This window comes from Oxyura jamaicensis, chromosome 20, assembly GCF_011077185.1.
Source record: "Oxyura jamaicensis isolate SHBP4307 breed ruddy duck chromosome 20, BPBGC_Ojam_1.0, whole genome shotgun sequence".
In the NCBI taxonomy this organism is placed as follows: domain Eukaryota; kingdom Metazoa; phylum Chordata; class Aves; order Anseriformes; family Anatidae; genus Oxyura; species Oxyura jamaicensis.
The window spans coordinates 6358384-6373809 of NC_048912.1; the positions used below are offsets into that span (position 1 = coordinate 6358384).

The window sequence follows — 15426 nt, forward strand, 5'->3', positions numbered from 1 at the left end:
CGTTTTCAACATATGGTTGCTTCTGGTTAATCACTTGATAAGATACTGATGAGGAAAACTTTCTCCATTAAAAAAAAAAAAATCTCTAAGGCTGTGTTACTGGTGCATTTAATTTTACACTGGAGTTTTGTTAATTTTTTGTTAAATCATCTTAAAATCATGTTAATCAGTTAATTTTGGTAGTCTGGTCAGTTAAGCAGATTAGCCATGCAAAATGAATGGGTAGTCTAGAAAGAGGAGTATGTATGTAGTCTGGATTTATTAAAAATAAATGAAAACAGTCCCCCCAAGTATACTCCAGTTTTTAACCGTTTCCTAACAGTGTTTTTTTTTTTTTTTGATTCTTATTCAGTGCCAGAAGAGCTTTTCTCTTCTAGCTATGCTAATTCTAGCATTTCTTGTACACTACATATTCTCTCCAACTTTAGTCAAGCAGTCTGAAATCAAATTGCTGCAGTGTACAGAAAACTTATTAAAATAATAATACAGAAATTGGTTAAAATTTTCCATTTGGCAAAAAGTGCCAGTTCAGTTCCAGAAAACCTGGGGATAATGCTATCCACTTTACTTCCAATTAACCTGGTTAGATCAGAGAACCCTAAACAAATGCTGTGTGGATAATGATGATGATGATAATAATAAAAAAATACAATACCAAAAATTAGTTTGGGAGGGTGGCTTCTTTTCTTTTCACGTTTACTGTTTCTAATTATTTGGTTGGGGGGAAGAGATGGAAAGCTACTTTTGTCCTGGAGTATTATTGGAAAGTACTGTAGCTTTGGAAGGTTGCTTTTAATGGGGCTAATCTTACCTTTTCCTTTCACTTAAACATAAAATTAAAAAAAAAAATAATAATGTATTAGTATATGGAATAGAAAGTAACCTATTCTTATGTGGAACCTCTAATAAAGAGTGCTTGTTGATCAGTGTTTTTTATTTTTCTTTCTGTCTCTGAACAGAGCAATTAAATGTGCTGAAGAAACAGGACTTTCCCTCACGCTAATTGTCTAAACAGAAAATTATCTTGGAAAATTCAGGAGACTAATCAGTTATGTAGAGAGATTCCCATATGAAAGACAGAACATTTTTTTGAGAAGAATAATAGATGATGGAAAATGATGACCAACTGTGTTATTGTCACATTAAAAATGAATGGCAGTGTCCAAAAAGTAAGCTGTGAGTCATGTTTCTCTAAGTCTATGTATCCATTGGCTTTTTTGACTGAGAAATTATTGGGATCAGGTTGAATTTAATAAATACATTACATAAATAAACCTTAAAGTCAAATATGTCTCTTAGGTTATACTTATGGCCAATTTTTTTAATACATTTAGGCTTCTGAAGATTTCTTTAAAGGAAAATGCACCAGCAGGTGGAGCAAATAGATAAAAATGTTAAATGTTGCAGTTCTACAGCTGCAATTATTATTTTACAATTATATCAGCTTCTAAATAAATACAAAGATTTGAGGGAGTTTATTATTAATTTCTGTAGAGCATCACATCAATGAAAAGTGAAAGGGTTTTATCATTGTACCCTTCGTTATATAAAGTGAGCTAACTTCGAAATTATCTAATTGCTAAATCAGAAAAAGGTTAAAAATGAAAACAAAAAATAAACAATTTTGAGACATGAAGTTCTGAATTAGTTTGTCTGTTATGAATCTATTCCTCCCTGTACACCTCTTTTGTTCTTGTCCTGATGAATGCTCCATTGTAATCCATAGTGGAAGAATAGAACATCCTGCAGAAACAGATACTCAGAAGAAGTGGAATCATTAAATGGCAGAACTCACGCTTTCAGGAGATGCAACAGGACCTCATTTCTCTTAAGGTACCCTAACTATATCAACTCTTTCCTACTGTGATAACGTGATAAAGATTCTGTCTCTACCAGTTGGTTAAAACTGAGCTCACAAGTTCAAACACCCATTTATAATTGGTGAGTTCTTTTTTAGTATAACTACAAGGTAAAATCTAAGATGAAACTTGTTTTTCCAGAACTTGACATATTTGGATTTCTTTCATCTCTGTATTCACTTGGTTTGTAATGTTTGTTTCAGAGATACCCAGAGGCTTGTATTGTACTAGTAACTTACTCATAGGTGCCCAATATTAGTTTTTTTAATTATTATTATTTGGGAATTACTGGAAGGTGTACTTAATTGTTCCATTTGTTTGTCCTTTTTGAATACAAATTGTGGCTATGGTCCTGTAATGGATTCTGTACAAGTAGCTTGGCAGGTCTTCAGTTTGTGCATTTTCATTATTTCATGCTCTATGAAGACGGTCTTTCAATTTTGAAAATACATATACCACCTTCATGAGTACCTGAAACTTCGGTATACCATGTTCTGCACACATACTATTTTAATCTGGAATCTTTTAAGTTCTGGGTTAAAAAATGAAGAAGAGGATTTCTGCTAGCAAACTGCACACAGGCTGTATCATAGGAGGTGCCAGTCTTACACGTCCTTGCCTTGCCTTTTTTTTTTAAACAGATGGATACTGAACAGCTATTCTGTCTTAGCTTGAAAACTTAGCTGCAGTAGGGAATAAGGGGTAGTATTTGTGTACTTTTTAACTTTCATTCCAACTCGTTTGTGTTATTTTAAGCATTGCCTTCAGCAGCCTGGTTTTCCCCTAGTGAAATGGCACAGCTTGGTCTAGCAAATCCCCCCAACCACTATCTAGCAGTGCGGGGCTGGCGCCTCGCTGCACTGTAACCCTTCACGCACAGCAAAAGCTCTTTATTAAATCCACACAGCTTCCCCCTGACTGCCCTCAGCTGGTGACGGGAGGACGAGCCAGGCCTCTACCGGCGACCCCTCAGCAAGCCGGGCCCCAGCCCGGCCCAGGGGACCCCCGGGGAGGGGCGGTGGCTGCAGCCCTGTCAGGGCGGGCGGGGCCGCGGCTCCCCGTGACACTACAAGTACCGCGCTGCCCCGCGCGCCGCCGTACTACAGCTCCCAGCGCGCCCCGCGCCGGGCGGCTGGCGGAGGCCGGTTCCTATTTAAATGTGGGCAGCGAGGAAAATGGCGGCGAGCGGCTGAGCGCGGGGGAGACGGGGAGCAGGAGCTGCGCCTTGGCGCCCTTCCCAGGTGAGCGGGGTTGGGAGGGAGGGAGGGAGCGAGGAGCGGAGGGAGGAGAGCTGCCGCTGCTTCTCGCTGCCCGGCTCCCGGCTGGGAGCGGGCAGGGGGAGGGCGGGCGGCTGCCTCCGGCTGGGCACGGAGCAGCCCGGGGCTGGCCCTGAGGGGCGTCCCTCTCCTCGGCCCGCCGCCCTCTCCTCGCACGGAGGCGTCTCCCTGAGGGAGGGGAGCGCGGTCGGGCCGGGTGTGAGGAGTAACCCCTGGGCTGGGGGCGGGGGGGTGCCGGAGGCAGCGCCTCCACGCCTTTACCACTTCCCAAGCGCTGTAACTTCAGGGCTGCGCGCAGTTAGCTGCCGGCACGGCTGAGGCAGGAGGCTGCTGTGCGTGGTTGGAGGCTTCCCGTGTCGCCGTGTGATGCGTATCGAAGTAGGGGGAGTTTGGGTGGAGGTTTCTCGTGTAGCGCTGGGAGCCTTGGGGTCGCTCGGAATTTCCCAGTCTTGCCTTTAGAAGCGTCTAATTCTCTGTTTCTCAGCCGGGGTAAAAGGTGTATGTGGGGGTGAGATACCTGGGCTAGAATGGCCCCATCTGCCATTCTTCTGGGTTTATCTGATACACAGGCGGTTCCAAAGACCTTGTTATCTGCATTCTTCTTCTGATCATCCTGTAGCGTTGGTAAGTTTCAGAGGTGACTTCTCATGTCTCTGCTAATGAGGAAAGGGATGAGAATAGTGGAAATTAAAGGTGATTTCCATTGCTTCTTTATTTGTTTCTGCTTCACAGCTGCAATAAAGCTGTTGTTGAGGGATGGAGATAAGAAAAAGTGTGTGTATATACAGTTTTTTTGGGGGGAGGTGGGGGGAGGTGGTCACTGACTGCTGCCTGGAAAAGGTGTTAGAGATACCGGGGTATAAATGGGGATAAACATGGGTGGGGATATTGTCTGAGGCTGACATAGTTCCCAGAGTCCTCTTTGGTTCTAAAGTTGGTTCTGTTTGTGGTTTCTGCTCCTGGCCTTTGGCATAGGCTGAGGTTTTGTTTTAAAAGAGAAGCTTCTCACTTTTGTCAGCTCATCTAGTAATCAGTTTTAAATCATTCTCTTTTATTCATGATGCGTCTCCTTCCTGCTTAATCGGTTAAAGGAATAATGAAATAACTGATTCAGCCTTTATTATTGTCTGTTAACTTTTAGGTAAAAGATTTATGTTATATTTTATTAGGAGTAATAAGACAGAACTGAAGCAAATTTGGAAGCATAAGAGTCAGTAACGTCTAGCTATACAATATCTGTCATATATATATATTCCTTAAAATATCTTAATATATATTACTTAAAAAGGAAACTTAACATATGCTTAAATATCAGTCATCACTGTTGTAAAATAAATATTTTATAGTAAAATATCTTCTACTGATAGTAGAAGGATGCAAAAATGTGTGTGTTCCAAGTACAAATACAAGGTAACTTCATAGTAACAAGTAATATCTGTGTGAAAGCCCCAGAATAAGAGCTTGAGTTTAGAGGAAACTGACTCAATGGCATGTTTTCTTTTTTAATTTTATTATTATTTTTTTAAAAAACTAGACAGCGTGTGATAATCTGTTGTAATTTTATTTGCTGTTAGCAGTTGTTGTAAAGGGCTTTTTCTCTGGCTGTGGTTCTGAATTTCATTCAGCTCTTTTACTATTATTAGTATGTCTTTTTACTAGTGGATTTGCTGTTCTGATACGAAACTAGAGGTTGAGGGTTAAGTGAAGAAAGTGGTGGCAGGCAGAATAAACCCAATATTCAGCCTTGCTTTAAATATTGTTCCTGACGACAATGTACTGTTTCCAGTCTGCTTTTATGTTGGCATGTGAGTCGTGGGATTTTAAAAATTCTTCTTTTGAAACCATAGTTCATTCTGTCTTTGGATTTATTAACTTGCCATATATACTTTTTTTTTTTTTTTTTTTTTGCATAATATCACTCAGATTAATGTATAGCTGAGATAAAATGCAGGGTGGGAAGGAGAAGGAAATCTGTTCTACAATAGTGTTATCTTTTGATCTTGTGCTTTTTTCATTAATACTAGACAAGAAATCACAGTCAAGACCTTTTTGATTAATTTCTTTGTTACAGTTGCATAGAAGTGTTCTTTATTTTTTATTTTTTAAATTTTTGCTTTAAAAGATAAAGAAAGGGCATCTTGGTTATATTTGTCTGCAAAATCAAGCCACTGATAGCATGTAAAATGATATTGGACACTACAGTCTGACACTGGAGGTTGCTTCAACTCCTGCATTTAAATGAGCCTCCCTTGAAGATGTGATCTTGAATGACTGTATGACACAGGATATTCTGCATTGTGTTCATGGAAGCTTTTTGATGATAAGTAGTTATAAATATCTTAAATATTTTTAGTATTTTTTTAAATAGTAAAAGACAGAGGGGAGAAGGTGAGCAATAGTGTCCTTTATGCCAAGGGTATGAGAGGATGGTGAAGAATACCTAAACCTGGATGCTAGGGCAACATGCCTGTGTGCTTTTTTCTGTGGCTAGATCTATTGATGTTTCTAAATGTAATGTATTAGGGAAGAGGCAACTGTGAAAGAATTTAACTGCTACTGATTAAAATCAGAGGACAAATATTCCATAGTAGATTTGATATGTTGCATTTATTGAAAGGAAGGTACATCAAATCCTTTTTCATCCTGTGTAAATAGGAGGTATACATTAGACAGACCCTATTACTTTAATAATATTTTAAATTTAATTGGTGACTTTTATTTTCTGCTGACAGTTATCAGCAAGCTGATTGTCCTTGAAGCAGAACAAAATTAACTTGCTTCCAAACTCAGTCACACGAGGGAATTTGTCGTTTGTGTGAAGTATGTGGAATTACTGTTGGTGAGGTTTTATGCTTTTAGATGTAGGTACAGGTCCTTCTTTTACGTGGTCTAGAGCCAGCTCTATTTCTGACATTCTGTAGAGGTAAGAACAAGGCAGTTGCTTAAGACAGTGTGCTATTTAAATGAGGAGGAGAGGCACACTAGAGGTTTTGCTGCCCATTTTGCTTATACCCTGGAAACTCAGGCTTGTTACTGCTGACAGCTTAGGGATACAGTGTAAAGCACCTACTTCTGAGGCTGGGAAAAGCACCTACTTCTGAGGCTGTTTTCCAGCAGCAGTAGTCACTGCTTTTGCGATATACTAGAAGAATGGAGGTGGTAAGTTCAGTTGTACAGGTATCTATCTACCTTTGTCTCTTTGTTCACTGTCTGTGTGCACACATGCTCTTGTTTTTTCTTATTTTTATTTTTTCTGCCTTGTCACCTTCTTTGTTAAATGTGACTTCTGATCAGGTACACCTAAACTGTTTGCTGTGAACATTCTTTGGCAGGTTGTGTGTGGATCATTGCCTTCTTAGAAACTTTAGAGACTTTCTGACCATCGAGTTATGTTCATTTTTGAAGACTACAAGCATGGATAGTGTCATGACTTCAACCCCAACACCATTATAATTACATTTTATGAAATATATACTAGAAATGTGAAACATTATAAAAGTTATCCAGAAAATGTAATAATTGTTAGGTCAGGGCAAGCAATTTTTTGTCAAAAAATTGTTACATATATGGTTAAACCACACAGCAGTTGTGTACTGATTTATCAGGTGCACCTGAAGACGGGAGGAGGGACAAGAGGAAAGCTGCAGAACAATATAGCTCTTATGCTGCTAGCCATAATGATTAGCACCTGCATTAGCCTCAGCTGAGCATGAGATTTTTATCACAAAGCCTATACTCTTCACTGTTTCCACACTTCCATGCGTGTTGGGATGTGTCAGAGCTGTGGAATGAAATAGTTTAGTACTACAGGTATACCCAGCAGGCCTTTTTAGAGACACATTTTCAAGGTAGGTTTATGTCTGTAGATGCATGGAATATTGTGTGTGAGAGATTTCTGAATTATGAAGAGTTTCTTCCTCCTTCTGTTCTCTGCTTCATGGAAGTGAGAAAGTGTATTGTGTGTTGTCTGCATTTTCAAAAGCAGCACTGAAACAGGTTGCGTGTCTAAAACCATTATCAGTATAGTGCACTTCACCTATCTCTTGGGTAGTTGTAGGCTAGTGCTATTTCTTTGGTAGTGATAGAAGGGGGGACCGAGTGGGATAGGGTAAAAAGAAAAGACAAGTACCTCTTATCTCCCTGGTTTCAGGCTGTAGGGCTGTTTAATATATGGACAAGACTGGCTCTTTAGGATTTGCTTTGTTTGCCTATTGTCTCCATTGGGCTAAAACTCAGGTAATGAGTAGTATGACCAAATAATTTGTTTGGAGTGGTGGCATCAGTAATCCATGGTGTTGAAACTTCCATGTGTGAGGTATGGTAAAAACCTTTTGGACACTGTGCTGCTTGAACTGAGAGGTTAGCGGAGGAATGGTTAGTTTAGTGCAACTAAGTGCTACCATGTTCTGCTGTGCTAGTGTTTAGGATTAGGAATTTGGAGGTGAAGCTCTGGAATACTAATGAATGCTTCCTAGTTCCATGTAGATTATCATATTAAATCTGATATGGATTTAGAGATGTTGCACTATGCAAGCTTTGCATAAATTACATCTTTAAATGGGTTTGGCATTCTGGTTGGTAACTGCCTGTTATGGGGACATCTCATCAGACTTTCTACTACAGCAAATGCTCAGAAGGTACGGTAACCTCAAACTAAACCTGTGGAATAAGAAGGGTTTCCTGTTCTACAATGCATCATGGAACTGTTGACTTTGATATTGCTTTGAAGGATTCTTTATGCATTCCATCTGAAAAACCACATAGAACAGACAATGGGATAATCTCTTTGCAAGTATTGTGTTTTGAAAGTGTATGGTTTTCAAGTTTTTGTACAATGTAATTATGAGTTACTTTGCTGAAGCTTGTCTATTCCTGGGAACAAGCTAAAGATTTAGTCCTGCAGGCTTCCTTTACAAAATGGAGAAGTGTGGAAATATTATTTGGTTGGTTTAATGGATGCTATGTAAAATGGGTATTTTTTTATTACAGTGTAAATCCTAAATTATTGCCTACTACTTGTTTGTTATACTAGCTCTTCTGTTTTAGCTTATTCTCTTGATGAGGCAGAAAAACACTGTGTAAGTTCAACCCCTCTCCGTAGCTTGGAAGAAACTCATGCAGATGTGAAAATAGGAACATAAAAGTTGACTTTAGCCCTCCTGAAACCTTCTGAAGGTGAAAGAGTTCATCTCAGTGAGGATATCTTATGCAACTCAACTTTCCTTTTTGTTCTTTTTGAATGTCAGCTGCTTGTCCAAAGCTCTAAGGTGTTTCTTCCCTAGCAGAGCTTATGGTTTTGAGTACCTCAGGATCACTTGGAGTGGTACATATAAAGGGCAAAGGCAGCGACTACAAAGTGTGGAGTATTCTCTGCTGATAGCTAGTATTCCTAACGCTTAGCTTGTTAAGTCAATTATTTTGAAACTTGTACTAATATGGAGACTGTAAGAAACTGTCTTGTTTTACAAGAAACCTTAACTTCCATAAGCGTTGTGACAAACTTGAGAATTTGTATGTGTATATATATATGTTTAAAGCTGTAACTTGCTGATAATGCTCCTGACTGTCTTCTTCAAAGACAGCTACCAGATGGTGCAATCCTGAAATCTGTTAGTAACGGGCTGGATAGTAAAATTAAGCAGTCTTCCTTGTCCCATGCTTTTCTGAATGGCACTAGATGGGTAAGTAAATACATATGCTTGTTAGGCAGAGACAACACAAATGGTGGCTTGTTAGCACCAGCCACTGCAAGACTACTGTTGTAGTCTTTTTTGGAGTCTCATCTTTAATGAAGACTTAAAATAAAACAATCTTGGGAAGAAATGTGAAATACAGCTTGTTTCTGATGCATTGCTAGGCCAAAGTGATGGATGCTTACTGTAGTGATTTTTTTTTCTGCTTTGTTTATCTGAAAACCTCTGAATTTTTGCTTTTCTAAGTCCTAGGCAGGGCTGTCACTGCTCTGAGCTCTAGCTAGTGCACAAGATACAAAGTGTCAGAGCATAGTGCAACAATACAACTATTTCTACTTTATATTGGCAAATGAGTAGTAAGCTGTAAGGGTGCTAATTTACTATTTACTTTATATAATTAATTAGTGAAATATGACCTCAAATCATGAGGACAAGATCTAGTACATGGCTGGGCTTCTTTCATGAGTTGCATAAGGAACAGTTCGCTTTTTGTCTTTTAGACCTCTTACTGTTCTTAAAAATAAGTCTTTCAAATACTGCTGTAGTTCTAGAGAGAACCCTAACACTGCATGGATTTAATGCTTTGTTATTAAATGCCATTTTCCAGATACTGATGAGCTGAGTCATTTACATCTAGATAGTGGTGTGAAATTGAATGCATCTTCCATTGGTGATTCAGCATGAAAAGTTCTGGTGACCATCTCACTTGTGAACCAACTTGGTCGAAGTATATCAACCAACTTCTGTTGAACTTCTGTTCAACTTCTATATGAATGATTTATTTACTTGCAAAAAAACCTAAAAAACTGACACGCATACTCTCTACTCCAGAATTTTAAGTAAACTTAATGGTTCTGAGTAGTCAGTCAATATAAGTTTATTTATTTATTTATTTATTTTTACTGCATCAACTGGAAGAACTAAAATCTAAAGCAAAGATAGCATTCCCCTGTTTTTGCTATGTGCACTAACATGTAATTCTAACACATCCTGTGGGATGTATTAACAAATTAACCTTGCTGTTTTTGTCAAATGTCTGAGTTGTTTTCATCAGACTTGCTGCAGGCTAGTGAGCCTCAGAACAGGGACATGTCTGTGCTACATGCTGCTTTCAACCATGTGTAGCAGCTGATACAGTCTACTTGGATGAACTTTTCTGAAACTTGTTTTTAGACAACCATTCAGGGTGTATGTCTGCCCACAATGTGTGGAAGTGCTGTTTCTTGTCTCTTGGAAGTTTATGAAAGAGGAAGTTAAACTACTTCTTCAACCTCTTGATGGTGGGTTAAAAATGGTTACCCACTCTGAGCAGCTTACATTCGAAAGGTATCATTTAAAACAAAAATCAGCAATTTATTTTGCCAGTGTCAGAGATCTCCTTTGGTGACTTCTTTCCACATAAAGTCTGGGCTAAAGATGCTGGACAAAAACAGGGAATTATGGCTCCTGTTCTAGTTCGTTTCGAGCTCTCTGCATCTTTGCTGCTGTGTACTAAAGTAGGCATAGCAGCATCTTTTGCTGTAGTACTTCCTCCTCTGCTTTCTCAATCTTCTGTGAAAGCCTTTCTGATGTTCCCAGTGGGGATATCTGGCTGAATGGACAGATCTCAGCATGTGGCCTGCTAGATGATCACATTTTAGGTAACGTTAGGTATTGGTGGATTTCTGATTCTTTGAGCCAGTAACTATATCATTTGTTTGGCTTAGTTATAACTGTTAAGTGTTACAAGGGAGAGGTCTTATGTTAGACCTATTAAGAAAGAAGTTTGAAAATATTTGCTCAGTCATATTGCTGTAGTTTTCATGTCGGTATAGTTGTGTGGTAGCCTTTTAAAATATATAAAAGGAAATGAATTCAAGACACTTTAAAGTTTTCTTATTTGTTTGCTTAGTAGTTGGATGGCATGTACTGGTGTATGCTTTGTTCTCATTTTGTAAGTAACTTATTTTTGCATATTTGAAAGTAAAGTTATTAAAATAGGAATTTATTATGCAGTAAATTGATAAAAATTCCTTATTAAACATTATTTAAAGTAAATATTTAATAATAGCTCTAAAGGTAACAAAACCAAGGGTACTTTATCTGCAAATTGTCCTCTTAATTACACAGAACAAAAGCAGCACCTCTGTTACCCTCGAATGTCCATTTGACCCCCTCCCCCTTAAGAGGAAGGGATTCCTTTTGATCTGCATACAGAAGACTGACAAAAGAAGGCATGCGCAGTGTGTGGAGTAGCTTTTGAATACTTTTGTGTTACACCTGTGGGTTTTCTGGTGATGCATGTTTGTAGCTCATAAGACGTGTAGAGGTCTGGAATAGAGCAAGGGCTAGCAAACTTGTCAGGCTGGTAACGCCTATGTTAGATCATAAGAAGGTGGTAGGGATGAAGAGCAGGATCCTGTGAGATGTGAAATGAGTAGAGATTTAAGGAAAGTCGAGGAGGGCCATCATTTGAGAGGGTCAGGGTAGCTTGCAATGTCATCCACTCTAGCTTTATCCTGAACTGTTTCATCTTCCCTCGCCCATCTGTCTGTAGCTGGACCTCAGATGACCTCTATCAAGAGATTAATGTGTAGTACGATAACATTTCAGATTAGCCAAGCAATGCTGTTAGTATATGAGTAAAGTTTTTCATTCTTTTCCTGTTTTAGCACTGCTTTTTGTCGGTGAAACTTCTGCTTAAACTGAGGATTCTGTCTAGTCACAAGTCTCAGGTTGTTTGAGCTGTACACTAGAGAGAGCTTTTTAAAAGTCTTAAAGCAGTGGAAATTTCCAGGCTTCACACGCGCGCGCACAAGATTTAAAGTTCTAGTCAAATAACTGCTTTGCAAGAAGAGAAAAATATGAAAAGGAACCGCAGACGTTCTGGATGTCAGCCTGTGAAATTTTCCACTATTTCCTTTAATAACATGCAGGCATGCTTATGTTGCTGGAATTTCAGTTAGGAGTTTCATTCTGACTGAAACTTCAAGCCTCTTATTGAGCAAATGATCCCTGTAAACTAATTATGGAAAAAAAACAAACTCGTGGGAGAATGTACATAAACCAAACACATGCTGGATACCAACCATGGATATTAATATATTAATCCTTCCTTCAATTTCTTGTTTTACAGTTTGTGTTAACTGTTGCTGTTACTAGATGATTGCTGTCAGGTGACGGTTCATCTTGATTTTTGCTGCCAATAGTAATTCTAGACTTATTTCTAATAAACACTGCATGTTAATAGAGATCCTAATTGACATGTCCTTGGAATATACTGAAGGAAGAAAGATGTTAGGAAACATATCCTGCTCTAATCATATTCTTCTATGAAACAGCTAACTTTTAAGCCTATTTACTGGTACTTATAAAATTATTGTAGCTTTAGATACATTGCTGAAAATAAAACTGAAGGGCTCTACAAGTTCAACCTCATTTATCTACCTTGAAGCTCTTTTCTGTTGAATTCTTGTTTACAAAAAGGCTCCCTGACCTTTCTCCAAGAACTAGATGACTCTGTACTTTTGAATGTGCCTTGTCTTTCTGTCGTTACAGATATTCATTGTTGACTTATGCTCTTTTGGGTTAGGGCGCAAAGAATCCATTATGTTATGTTTTTTTTTTTGTTTTGTTTTTGCTTTGCTTAAATGCTGGGGTGGGAGCTAAGGTGGTATATTGTGCAAAAAGCAAGCAGTGTCACAGCAAACCAACTTCTTTCCTCTATTAATTGGAAATAGAAAACCATAACCCTTTAAATGCATTCCTGTGGAATGCCGTCTTCCTGATGCCATGCACTGCATTTCCATCACAGCTCTGGCCAAGTCAGGACTGTTATGCTTCCTTTCTCTTACCTATCCTCCCCTTACACTAGGGCTCTTGCACTCAGCAAATTGATAGAAAATTGTCATACCATTCCCAACAACAACAAAAAAAAACAAAACCACAAACCCCCAAAGTGAACAAAACCACCCAGACAACTTTGGGCTTTCAGTGTACCCCCGAGCTGCAGAAACACCAGTTCAGGTGCAAGAGAATAGCAGGGGTGGGGTTGTAGCAGCTGCAGCCTAGCAAAGCTAAAATTGGATGGAGTTCCTGTAAGACTGTTCCTGAAACAAGTGTGTTTTAGAGGAGACTCAGGTGGTACCTAGGTGTAGAAGTTCAACATCCTTTGTCTGCCCTGAGGCTGTAACTAGTAAGAGTTGGTGGAGTTATGTATTAATTACCGATAGCTCCCTATCTGTTGCATCAGCATTGGAAAATTAACTTCAGTCAATTCAGTAGAGATTAAGTAGATGTATTGAGTGCTGTTTTGAAAGCTGATGTTGAGAAACCTGCAAATATTTGATATGGATTTGTTACTAGTGTAATGTAAATAGGCATTGCTAAACAGAATGACCTGCTGAAAGGGTAAGTACTGCAATAATGCTCTTTTGAGGTAGAATTAATCTATCGGATCACTTCTGCAGAAGCCCAGAAAATGAGCAACCTTGTGCTATTGGGCCTAGTGTTGAAAGACTTAACAGGACTGTAGGATTAGAATATATTGCTGCTTGTTGTGAAAAGCTTTCTCTTGTTTGTTTCTCCTATGCTTTTGTAGTTAGTGGTTCTTCATAGGCAGTAAGGTATGTCCTGGTTTCTAGGTTGAGGTTAAAGACAGAAAACTGTAAAGATTGTGCATAGTTGGTGATATTTGTTTCTAAGTCAATTTGCAGAGTAGATTGACATACACGGCAGCATTTGTAGGATCAGTACTTAACCTGCTGTGGAACTGTTGCTTAAGATGTAGATTTACTTACACCTAATGAAATGTTTTTTGTCTGAGGATTTGTTTTGTGGGAATGAAAACAAAATGGGAAGGGAGGACAACAAGACAGTACAGAACAAGTTTTGTCCTACTATATGCCACAAGTGCTTTTCATGCTTAGTTCTAGATTATTTTCAAAGTAAACCTGTGCAGTTAGGCCAAAATAAACAACTACATGCAAAGTTGAAGACAAAGTATTGTACTCTGATAAAGCATATTTACCCTAGGAAGCTATTGCTAAATAGGAACATATTCAGTGTTTATATGAACACTTGTTCTAAAGGAATATGTCAATGCCTGTACACAGATTGATAGGACAGGTCAATTTAGAATACAGCCATCTTGCCTGCAACTGCACAGATGTGATGAAAGTAAGAAGTGGAACGTGACAGTAACTGATAAGATCATCAATCTCAAATAATACTTTTTTGAGCCAGGGTGGCAGTGTTTCCAGACCTCCAAAAGCAACACAGCTGAAATCTTTTGATTGGTAATTGTACTATAACAAACTGTCACCAATTTTTTTTTTTTTTTTTTGGGGGGGGGGGGGGGGCGTGGGGATTTGGGACCTTGTGAAATATCTGCTTAATATTGTCTGGGAACTTCTTTCCCACTTTGTCTTATTTTTTTTTCCAGTTATTAACTTTTATCACCTCTTCTGAGGTGAAATATATAGTTATTTGGTTTTTGCTGTTTTCTTTAAAGCTTCAGTATCATATAAAGTGGTAATACAATGTGCAGTTCTTGTGATGAAGTAATTAACTTGTGTAGGGACAGTAATATTGATAACCTCTACCTAATGCTTTTTTTTTTTTTTAAATTATATTTACATATATGTAGCAGACAAAGCTTCCTTTCAGGGAACTAAACAACTCGGCTCCTCATGTAGCTTTAGGGTAAAACCACATCTCTTGTCTCTTAATCCACTGTTGGCTCTGTTCTCTACTGAGTGATTATATTGTCTGCCCTTCATACTGCAGTGGGAAACTTGGGAAAATTTCAGTGACTGGAAACCCCAGGTAGTCAGGTCAGCACACCAAAACACCGTGACACAGTTCTGGAGAAATGTATGGCCAGATAGAAGGGAGATTCTGTTAGTGCCCTCACTGAGAGTTGCTGTAGTGTGAGCTTGTACTTTGGAGGTTGTATCATTGAAAGACTCTGTGAATCCCAAACTGGGGGAAAAGCTTCAGACAGGTGTGTGACTTCTCTATTTCAATGCCAATGTTAAAAAAAAAAAAAGGTAATCACAAACAACAACAACAAAAAAAAGACATGATATCCAAAGATACAAATTTTACAGGTGCTGATGTCACCTAAAGCAGGAGAATATATATTAAAAAAAAAAAAAATGAAGTGAAGGTGTGTCTTAATTAGTTAAAATTAAGTGTTGTGAAGCTTTGGGGAGTGGGGAGGAAGGATGTGGTTTACTCTTTCCTCAGCGTTTTTTAAAAATAGGTATGTTTTGAAAGGGGCACTTCAAGAAAAGATGTGTAATAATAAATGTGTGATAACCTATTAGCATTTTTTAGTTGACAAAATGAGATCTATGAAAGTTTGAATGGAGTATTAAATAGACAATGAAGCATGAGAAATCTTTCTGCGTGGCTGTAAATTAAATTTAGGTATGCTTAAAGGAGCTTCTTAATGTCTTTTTGAAAAGAGCAAGGTTAGAGACAACTTGTACTGTTGTCACTTTCTCTGCTTCCATAGAATTCTGTATTCAGCCTTTCTTAAACTCAAGGGCATTACAGCAGTGCATGCTGTGTAGAAGACAAACGTTCCTCGTTCCTTCTGAACATCCCCTGCAC

The 15426-nt window shown here is 38.6% G+C and overlaps 1 protein-coding gene across 4 annotated transcripts in view; it reads left to right on the top strand.

Annotated features, from left to right (window-relative positions):
* The first annotated feature begins 2979 nt into the window (after positions 1-2979).
* The window catches only part of NCOA3 (nuclear receptor coactivator 3), a 79392-nt gene continuing 66945 nt past the window's right edge, over positions 2980-15426 (top strand). For 2 of the 4 annotated variants that reach the window (XM_035344179.1, XM_035344183.1), the window contains exon 1: positions 2994-3100. The gene's annotated coding sequence lies outside the window, so the exon portion shown is untranslated. Of the gene's footprint in view, positions 3101-3161; positions 3761-15426 lie in introns of those variants that run through there. The other 2 variants (XM_035344180.1, XM_035344182.1) reach the window with 2 other exon arrangements.